This window comes from Octodon degus, unplaced genomic scaffold (assembly GCF_000260255.1).
Source record: "Octodon degus isolate 3935 unplaced genomic scaffold, OctDeg1.0 scaffold00233, whole genome shotgun sequence".
NCBI lineage: Eukaryota > Metazoa > Chordata > Mammalia > Rodentia > Octodontidae > Octodon > Octodon degus.
In genome coordinates, this window is record NW_004524809.1 from 243,221 (window position 1) to 253,374 (window position 10,154).

The 10,154-nt window shown below is 43.1% G+C and overlaps 1 protein-coding gene and 2 pseudogenes across 2 annotated transcripts in view; 1 reads left to right on the top strand and 2 right to left on the bottom strand.

Annotated features, from left to right (window-relative positions):
• The window catches only part of LOC101573574 (zinc finger protein 501-like), a 22,695-nt gene that overhangs the window by 3,600 nt on the left and 8,941 nt on the right, over positions 1–10,154 (bottom strand).
• LOC101560049 lies at positions 4,727–7,098 on the top strand (annotated as a pseudogene).
• Positions 7,179–8,497, bottom strand: LOC101559664 (annotated as a pseudogene). Its single transcript, XR_001116933.2, has one exon. The product of XR_001116933.2 is annotated as a phosphatidylethanolamine-binding protein 1 pseudogene (transcript).

The following is a 10,154-nucleotide window of genomic DNA, read 5'->3' on the forward strand; positions in this document are numbered from 1 at the left end:
AAAAAAAAAGAAATACAGAAAACAACAAAGGGCAATATGGATTTCTTCCTTTTCAGTAAGTTAAGTAGATTCAACTCCTAATTAAAATAATAGGGCCGGAGAGATGGCTCAGTGGAATAAGCGCTTCCCTGGCAAGCACAAGGATCTGAGTTCAATCCCCGGTTCTGAAAAAAAAAAAAAAATAAATAATAATAATAATAATAAATTAGCTAATGAGAAGTACGTTAAAGGACTCCAAATATATGCTACCTTCTGGAGATTCTTTTTATATGTAAGGGCCCAAAAAGAACAGAAGAAACAGGATGGCTATATTACATGGAAAAGTAACCAAAAGACAGCAGAGTGCTATTACAATTCTACAAATGTACATTTAAAACCAAACTGTCATAAGAAATACAATACAATTTAAGTCAAAAATTCTCACATCTGGGGCTGGGGAAATGGCTCAGTAGAATAAGCGCTTCCCTGGCAAGCACAAGGGCCTGAGTTCAATCCCCAGCTCCAGAAAAAAAAAAAAAAAAAAAATCTCACATCAGATAAAGGATGATACATAAAAATAAAATTAGGGGCCAGGGAGATGGCTCAGTAGAATAAGCACTTCCCTGGCAAGCGGCAAGGCCTGAGTTCAATCCCTGGTTCTGCCAAAAAAATAAAAAAATAAAATTGCCACCCACTCATAATATACAGGATAAAAACTAAGAACATTACTAATCTACCTGAGGAAACTTATTGTAAAAAGTGAAAAACAAAAAATGTGATTAAGAGAGAGAGGGAAAGAGACAGAGAGGATTAAATCCTGAATAAGCACTGAGGTAGGACTTCCAGCTCCAACTATAAACACATAAAGTATGGCAACTTGGAATACTGACACACTGCACGCAGGGCAATTTCACACATGCCCATTGTAATTCCTCAAGCACTGGGATGAGACAACTCTAATTATTAACTATGTCAATGGCATTAGAGCAACTTCTTAATGAGCTCATTAGCAATATTATAATGGATTAACACCGAAGATAGGAGAAACATGCAAGACAGGCTGAGGATGAGGACCAACAGCAAAAATTTTGCAACCCTCGAGCTTCTTTTGTGTTTTCTTCTTTTTCCTCACTCTTATTTACCCACTCTCCTTATTTACCCATTCTGTCTCTCTTGCTCTCATTTTTTGTCATTTTGAGACAGGGTCCTGCTATGTAGCTCAGACTGGGCTTGAGCCCACTTTGTAGTCCAGGCTGGTCTTGAACTTGCAGTGATCCTCCTGCCTCAGCCTCCCCTCCAAGGACTGGATTATAGGTGTGCATCAACACACGACATTTCTCTTTTTGCTTCTTATTATTTTTTAATTTTTGATACAGGGTCTTGCTATGCAGCTGACCTGTAGTGATCCTCCTGTTTCAGCCTCCTACTGCTAGGATTATAGGCATGCACCACCACACCTGGTTCTGGGGCCAGCACAGCATGTGGAACCCTGGATCAAGCTTGGGACCTTGCCCTTGCCAGGCAAGCATTTATGCCACTGAGCTATCTCCCCAGTCCCTGCCATTTCTCTTTTACTTACATACTTCCTTTTTCCGTCCCCTTCTATCCACATCCCAGTTTATCAGTAACCATATACTAACTATAGTCTGTCTGCGGCATTGACAAAAGGTTAAAGCTGTTAAAACATTTTATAATGCACGATGGTATACGGGAGGGTACATCTGATATTGATATAACTGGAAGGGATTTTCTCCTTGAAACACAATGATTGGATCTGATGCCATTAAACTGAGTAGGCTTAGCAGTAGATAAATACTAAAATGTAACCAAAGCCAAGATTGGATCTCTGCAATTTAGATATCAACTAAACAGATCTCCATGGGGCTGGTGAGATGGCTCAGTGGTCTAAAGCACCTACTTGGAACAAGCTTGGCAAAGCACAGGGACCATGGTTCAATCCCCCAGTGCCACATGCCAGCCAGCCCCGCCCCCTGGTGGGCTGAGCTGGCCACACACACACACACACACACACAATAAATAAATAAATGTTTAAAAAAAAAATAAAAAAAATAAACAGATCTCCAACAGAGTTGCCTAATTAATCCTCAACCCGCAGCACATAAAAATATGGGGCAATGAGGCAATAAAATGTACTCCAAACTCCCAATTCCCCCAAAACTGCTCCAAAAGGCATCAGTGGGAAGGCTTTTCACAAAACGAAACTAGATTATATGAGGCCATAGAGGGGAAAAAATTGAAGGAAAAACATTAATAATGTGCTGAGTGAGCTCAAAGAGAGCATAACTATGCAGATAAACATAATAAGGCCTTTCAGACCCAGAGCGCAGGCTCGGCGAGTGAGTGAGATGACCGGGGGCCTGCAGGATCCTGAACAGACCCAGAGCGCAGGCCTGGCGAGTGAGTGAGATGACCCGGGGCCGCAGGATCCTGAATAGACCCAGGGCGCAGGCCCGGAGAGTGAGTGAGACGACCCAGGCCAGAGGATCCTGAACAGACCCAGAGCACAGGCCCTGCAAGTGAGTGAGACAACCTGGGGTCCTCTGGATCCTGAATAGATCCAGAGCGCAGGTCCAGCACAGAACCCTTCTGCTGAACTCCCTGCAAAGAGGCTAGCGGCAAGACCCACCCAGCTGATTCAGGAGCAGAACATCTTGCCAGAGAGACACAAAAGGTTCAACTCTAATGGCTGCAGCAGAAAGAAGTGGAGCACAGCAGCCAGATCCAAGCAACACCCACCTGGAGGAATCTGAACTTCATAGATGCAGACTTGGTGCTAAGGTAATAACTCTATCTAAGCTCTACACCGAAGGTCAGAAGACAGTGGTATACAAAATGACAAAGAGAAGGAACAAAATGCAGTCTCAGACCCCGAGTCCACCCAGTACAAATGCAGAAGACACTAGCACTGAGGAAACTGGAAATCACATGCCAGATATCTCAGAAATAATAGCGTTGACAGTAAAGAATCAACTGCAGAAAGGTATAGAAGAAATCAGATCAGAAATAATTTTGGAAATAAAAAATGTAGTGGTAACTATAATCAAAGAAGTACTAAGTGCTTCTAAAGAATACACTGATAGAAAAATAGAGAATATAAAAATGATGGAACCCCTGAATAAACAATTTAGGAAAGAAAGAGAATCTATGAAACAGGTTCAAAGTGATATACAGGAAATTAAAACCTCAATCACAAGCTGGCAAAACCGTTTGAGGGAAAGTGAAAATAGACTTTCTGACCTGAAAGACACCATTGCAGCTAGTGAAAAAGTAAGAAAAGATCTCTTTAAAACAACTAGGATGCAGGAAAAAATAATTCAATACTTGCAAGACGATGCAAAGATGAACAATGTGAGACTAATAGGCATCAATGAGAAGGAAGGAGTCAATACAAATGATATAAAAAGAATATGGGCAGAAGTAATAGCAGAAAACTTCCCAAATATGGGGCAACAATCTGACCTTCCTGTAATCGAAGGATATAGAACTCTAAATAGTATCAATCCAGTGAAAACCACACCCAGACACATAATAATCAAGATTCCAGAAATTCATCATAGGAACAGCATACTAAAAGCTGCTAAAGAAAAGAAACAGATCACTTTTAAAGGAAAACCCATCAGAATAACGGCAGATTTTTCTTCACAAACCATCAAGTCAAGAAGAGCATGGAGCAAAGTACTTCAAGTCTTGCAAGAAAACAAATTCCAACCCAGACTGATCTATCCTGCAAAACTCTCTTTCAAATATAATGGAGAAGTGAAATATTTTCATGACAAAGAACAACTAAAGAATTTCATGATGACAAAGCCAAGCCTACAGACTACTAAATGATGTTCTAGAGAGGGAGCAAATTGATCATAGTCCCATGAATGAGAATGAAAGAACCCGCCAAATAAGGCAAACAATTAAACAGCAGAGAATAAGAGGTCTACAATAGTAGTCTTTCAGTTATTCTTTTGTGTTCAGCAGCAGAATATTTTTATCAGCACACCCTACAAGTGGACTTCCCTTCACTTGATGAGTCATGATTCCACCTGAGTCTACAGGGTGGATTTCAAAGAAATAGCTGTAGCTCAGTTCCATAAGTGACGCCTAGCCACCAGTAACTGTCACGGTCATTATGCATGTCCACAACACACTAGAACTTTATGCGATATCCTATCCTCAAACTGTTAGAAGTGCTGGTCATTTACTTGCCATTCCAGTATTTATCTTATGTTTTATTCTTAGTACTTCTTTGCTATCATGAAAACTTTTTCTTAGTTCAATCGTTTTGAAACATTTAATTTTCTGAATATTGCTTAATCTTAACTTTTGTTCTAAGATTTATACTGTATCTTTGACTTGCAATTTATTTAAAAGACATTGTATGATATCTTCTCCTAGTATTAGAAACTTTAAAAAGTATATTTCCATTTTCTGTTGACTTTAAAAAAAAAAAAGAGGTTTGTACCTATGTTGTTTATTTATTATTTCTTGCCTATATCTTGTAATATGAGAAACTACTTTGCAGTAACAATACACAAAGTACTAACCATAAAAAAAAAAAAAAAAAAAACAAACCATAATAAGGCCTTTCGCCTCAGTCTCTAGCTGTAGCTGGCTGCCAGGCGTACACGCTCCTGAGTCTTTAGAAGCCGCAGCCGCCATCTACAGCGCTTAGGTGTCTCCTAGGCTTATCTGCACCACTTGCTCACCACACACTCAGCCACTGTAAACTGCCATCATGGTAAAGCTCTCAAAGGCTGGTAAAAATCAAGGTGACCCAAAGAAAACGGCACCTCCCCCAAAGGAGGTAGAAGAAAGTGATGATGAGGAAATGTCAGACGATGAAGAAGACGACAGCAGTGGAGAAGAGGTTGTCATCCCTCAGAAAAAAAGAAGGCTGTTATGACTCCAGCAAAAAAAGTAATGGCTTCTCCAACCAAAAAGGTGGCAATTGCCACACCTGCCAAGAAGGCAGTTGTCATCCCAGCGAAGAAAGTGGTGGCCACTCCTGCCAAGAAGACAGTGACTCCAGCCAAGGCAGCTGCAGTGTCTGGCAAGAAGGGAGCCACACCAGGTAAAGCTGTTGTTGCTACCCCAGGTAAGAAGGGCACTGCTGCCACAGCCAAGGGGGCAAAGAACGGCAAAAATGCCAAGAAAGAAGACAGTGATGAGGATGAGGAAGACAACAGTGAGGAGGAAGACGAGGATGAGGAGAATGAGGATGAAGATGAGGAGGACGAGGAGGACAAGGAGGATGAGGAGGAGGACTCTGAGGAAGAAGCCATGGAAACAACACCAGCCAAAGGGAAAAAAGCACCTGCAAAAGCTGCCCCATCAAAAACAAGAGTGTGGCTGAGGAGGAGGAGGACAAGGATGAGGATAAAGACGATAAGGATGAAGATGATGATGAGGATGAGGAGGACGAAGATGAGAATGATGACAAGGAGGAGGAAGAGCCTGTCAAAGAAGCACCTGGCAAACAAAAGAAGGAAATGGCAAAACAGAAGGCAGCTCCTGAAGCCAAGAAACCAAGAACGGAAGGCACAGAACCCACTACAGCATTCAATCTCTTTGTTGGAAATCTGAATTCTAACAAATCCACTCCTGAACTAAAAACTGGTATTAGTGAAGCTTTTGCTAAAAATGATCTCACTACTGTGGATGTCAGAATTGGTACAAATAGGTTGGCTATGTAGACTTTCAATCTGCTGAAGACCTGGAAAAGGCCTTGGAACTCACTGGTTTAAAAGTCTTTGGCAGTGAAATTAAACTAGAGAAGCCCAAAGCAAAAGACAGCAAGAAAGATGGAGATGCAAGAACACTTTTGGCCAAAAATTTCCCTTACAGGGGCTGGTGAGATGGCTCAGTGGTCTAAAGCACCTACTTAGAATAAGCTTAGCAAAGCACAGGGACCACGGTTCAATCCCCCAGCACCACATGCCAGCCAGCCCTGCCCCCTGGTGGGCTGAGCTGGACACACACACACACACACACACACACACACACACACACACACATAAATAAATAAAAATTTTTTTTTTAAATTTCCCTTACAAAGTCACTCAGGATGAATTAAAAGAAGTATCTGAAGATGCCATAGAGGTCAGACTAGTCAGCAAGGATGGGAAGAGCAAAGGGATTGCTTATGTTGAATTTAAGACAGAAGTTGATGCAGAGAAAACTTGTGAAGAAAAGCAGGTAACAGAGATAGATGGGAGATCTGTTTCCCTCTACTACACTGGGGAGAAAGGTCAAAATCAAGACTACAGAGGTGGAAAGAACAGCACCTGGGGCAGCAAATCCAAAACTCCGTATTTAAGCACCCTTTCCTACAGTGCAACAGAAGAAACTCTTCAGGAAGTATTTGAGAAGGCAACTTTTATCAAAGTGCCCCAGAACCAAAACGGCAAATCTAAAGGGTACGCCTTCATAGAATCTGCTTCACTTGAAGATGCGAAAGAAGCTTTGAACTCTTGCAATAAAAGGGAAATTGAGGGCAGATCGATCAGACTGGAGCTGCAAGGACCTAGGGGGTCACCTAATGCAAGAAGCCTGCCATCTAAAACCTTGTTTGTCAAAGGTGTGTCTGAGGAAACAACCAAAGAGACCTTAAAGGAATCATTTGATGGCTCCACTGGAGCAAGGATTGTCACCAACCGGGAAACTGCTCCTCCAAGGGGTTTGGTTTTGTGGACTTCAATACTGAGGAAGATGCCAAGGCTGCCAAAGAGGCCATGGAAGATGGTGAAATTGATGGAAACAAAGTCACCTTGGACTGGGCCAAACCTAAAGGCGAAAGGGGCTTTGGGGGCCATGTAGGCGGCCAAGGTGGCTTCAGGGGCTAGGGTGGCGGCAGAGATGGCCGAGGTAGATTTGAAGGCAGAGGCCGGGGAGGCTTTGGAGGGCGAGGTGGCTTCTGAGGAGGCCGGGGAGGAGGTGGAGACCACAAGCCACAAGGAAAGAAGACAAAGTTTGAATAGTCCCTTCTGTTCCTGTCTATACCTGTTCGTTGGAAAGAAAGGACTCTGGGGTTTTACTCTGTTACCTGTCGATGACAGAGCCTTCTGGGGACATTCCAGGTGGTGTGCATCCTGTGGTCTGCTTGGGAGTGTAGCGATCAAACTTCAGGAGAGGTGTACCTGACATACCCTGTTGGTTTTGACTGGAGATTCATAAACTTTTTATTTTTTTTCAGTGTTTTCGTTTTTATTGAGCAATTAGCAAACATCAGAATGAACACAACAGTAAGCAACTCTAGCCCAGCTTTTCTGAGACCAATGACAAGTGACCAACTCAGAGGACAATTTAAGGATCCTGATGACCTGTCACCCCAACCCCCTGCTAATCTAGATGGTCAGACATCTGCAAGAAAAGAGCCACCCCCTCAACTCTGCTTCCAGCTGTGCCCTTTAAAGGACCCAGAGAAAGCTATCACACCTTTTAAGCTGCCAGAGCTGTACCGTCCCATCCTGGTTGACCCAAGATGGGAGCCTCCTGCTGTCCTGCACCATGATAAACACGACTCAGGACTCATGAAGGCTGTGACAACCAATCCTTTTTTTTGCCTCCCTTACAGATTATTTGATAATCTGCTCTCTTTCTGTATACCTGGTCTTTTCATTTGGCTTTTTTTCTCCTTAAATCATGGACTGCTATACTTTTATTAACATGTTGATCCCACCACAGTACCAAAATATCCCTCAAAACAGAGCTCAAATTTGGCCAGAACAAAAACTGGGAAGTATGACTCTCTAGAACCCAAAAGAACAGGCAGCAGGAAAAGTCACCCTACACCACTAGGGACAGCTCAGGTCTCAGGTGTGGGACAAAGGAGAAACCTACATGCATCACTGAACGGAAATCAAGAACACTGCTTGGGGTCTCCAGAACAATGTGGCCTTGGAGTCGCCCCTACTTCCCAGACAGCTGCTCGTACAGTTTGGGCACGTAGTCGTCCCACTCGGCCTGGTAACATGTGCCGGCCACTGGGGCCCCGAGATGGTACTTTTTGCGGAAAGCAGCCACCTTGAACTTGCCGCGGTGGTCTCCAGACCGGTTGCTGAGGATGGGCTCGTTGCATTTGAGTGGTTTGTCCTGCTCGTAGACCAACCACACATAGCGGTGCAGGCCTGTGCCACTGGGAGGCCCGAAGCCCACATAGTCGGAGAGCACGGTGCCACTGCTGATACCATTGCCCTTCATGTTGACCACCAGAAAATGGTGCCACTCCCTGAACTTGGGATTCTGTCGGCTGGGAGCATCCGGGTCCGTCAGAACCAGGGTGTAGAGTTTATCAGGATCCTGACCATCCCAAGAAATGCTGGTGGGTCTGTTCTTAACCTGGGTGGGCGTCAGCACCTTGCCCAGCTGGTCCACCTCCACCCCGCCGTAAGCAACCTGCAGTGGGTACTCGGGCTGCTCATCCACCTCCTGCAGGCTCAAGGGCCCGGTCCACTTGCTGACATCTGCCGGCATGGCGACACGGAGCGGCCGTTAGGAGCAAGTTGCAGCGGAGCGCACGTGCACCCATAAACTTTTTTTAAAAGAAACAACAACAAAAAAAAACCATAATAAGATGATCAGCGACCTTAAGATCAGACAGAAAGCTAGCTGGGCTAATCAAAACGATTCAAAATAGGAACAGTCTACCAAACAATGACAGTTCAAACTAAGATACCAAACAGAAACCTAGAAGATTAAAGTTACCTGAAAGTATGGACAACAGAAGCGACCAATGTGAAGACAGATCTAGACAGAAGACAGGACTAACATCAGTGATCATATACTCATAGATGTTCTTAAAACATGAAATCATGGGAAATGGACCCAACAGCTGCTAGATGATGCCAAACGAGATAAACTAAGATCAATTTGAATCACAGAAGAATGAGAAGATGGCACTAAAAAACTTCTTACAAAAATCATAGCAGAAAACTTTCAAAGTGTGAGAAACAATTCAACATACAGGGAAGTGAAACAAACAGAAATCCAAATATCCATGACCTGAAAATATCTGCTCCATGACACCTGATGGTCAAAATCCCAAAAGGCTAACACAAGGACAGAATCTTAAAAGCTCCTATAGAAAGGCAACAAACCAGTGATAAAGGTAAACCTCTCAGAATTATAGCACAAACACAAACCTTCAAAGCCAAGAATGAAATGTTTCAAGCCCTTAAAGAAACAAGTTACAACTCAGACTAATACATACTACAAAACTATTTTAACACTATGCAGAAATAAGGACTTCCCACAACAAAGAATACCTTCAGGAATTCATGAGCACTGAACCAGCACTTCAAAATATTCTTAAGGATGGAGTCAATACAGAGATTCCAAAAAAACCTAAAGAGAGAAAATCCATTTGACCTAGCTCTCCCCAAGGAGTTAAAGATACCCTTTGACAGTCACCATGCTTACTCAGGCTTATAGCAGGACAATTCATAACAGTGAAATCCTGCAAGTAGCCCACATTCCCGCCAACAGATGAACAGACAATGAAAGCATGGTAGATGCACATGATGGAGTAGCACTCTGCTATAAAGGATACATCTGAGGCATTTGTAGGAAAATGGATGCCGCTTGAGGCCATGTTTAGTGAAATAAATCAGACACATGAGCTTAAATATTATATAGTTTCTCAAATTTCAAACACAAAGTGTAAGTAGTTTGAAGAACAAACTAAAAGACAGATAGGGCCAGCCAAATAGCTCAGTAGACTCTGCTTAGGCAGAGCGTGGGAACTGGGGTTTGATCCCCGGCACCACAGCCAAGCCGGCCCTGCCCCAGGGGTGCACTAAGACAGGGATTGAGACTGGGCATGGTGATGCGCACCTGTAATCCCAGTGCTTGGGAGGCTGAAAACAGAAGGATCACTACAAGTCCGATCTACATAGTGAGACCCTGTACTAAGTACATTAAAAAAAAAAAAAAAGACATAATGGGAAATAGGGAGATAAGATCTTTTACAAACGGGAAGAAGATACAGAGTAAATGGGGGTGAAAAGAGAGGGCACAGGAATTAAAGAATTGTGTTATGTCCATCTATCAGCTCCCCTGGATGAACCCAATTATGTATAGCATGCATGTAGAATTATCTTTTATTTATTTATTTATTTATTTAGTGTGTGTGTGTGTGTGTGTGTGTGTGTGTGTGTGTGGCCAGC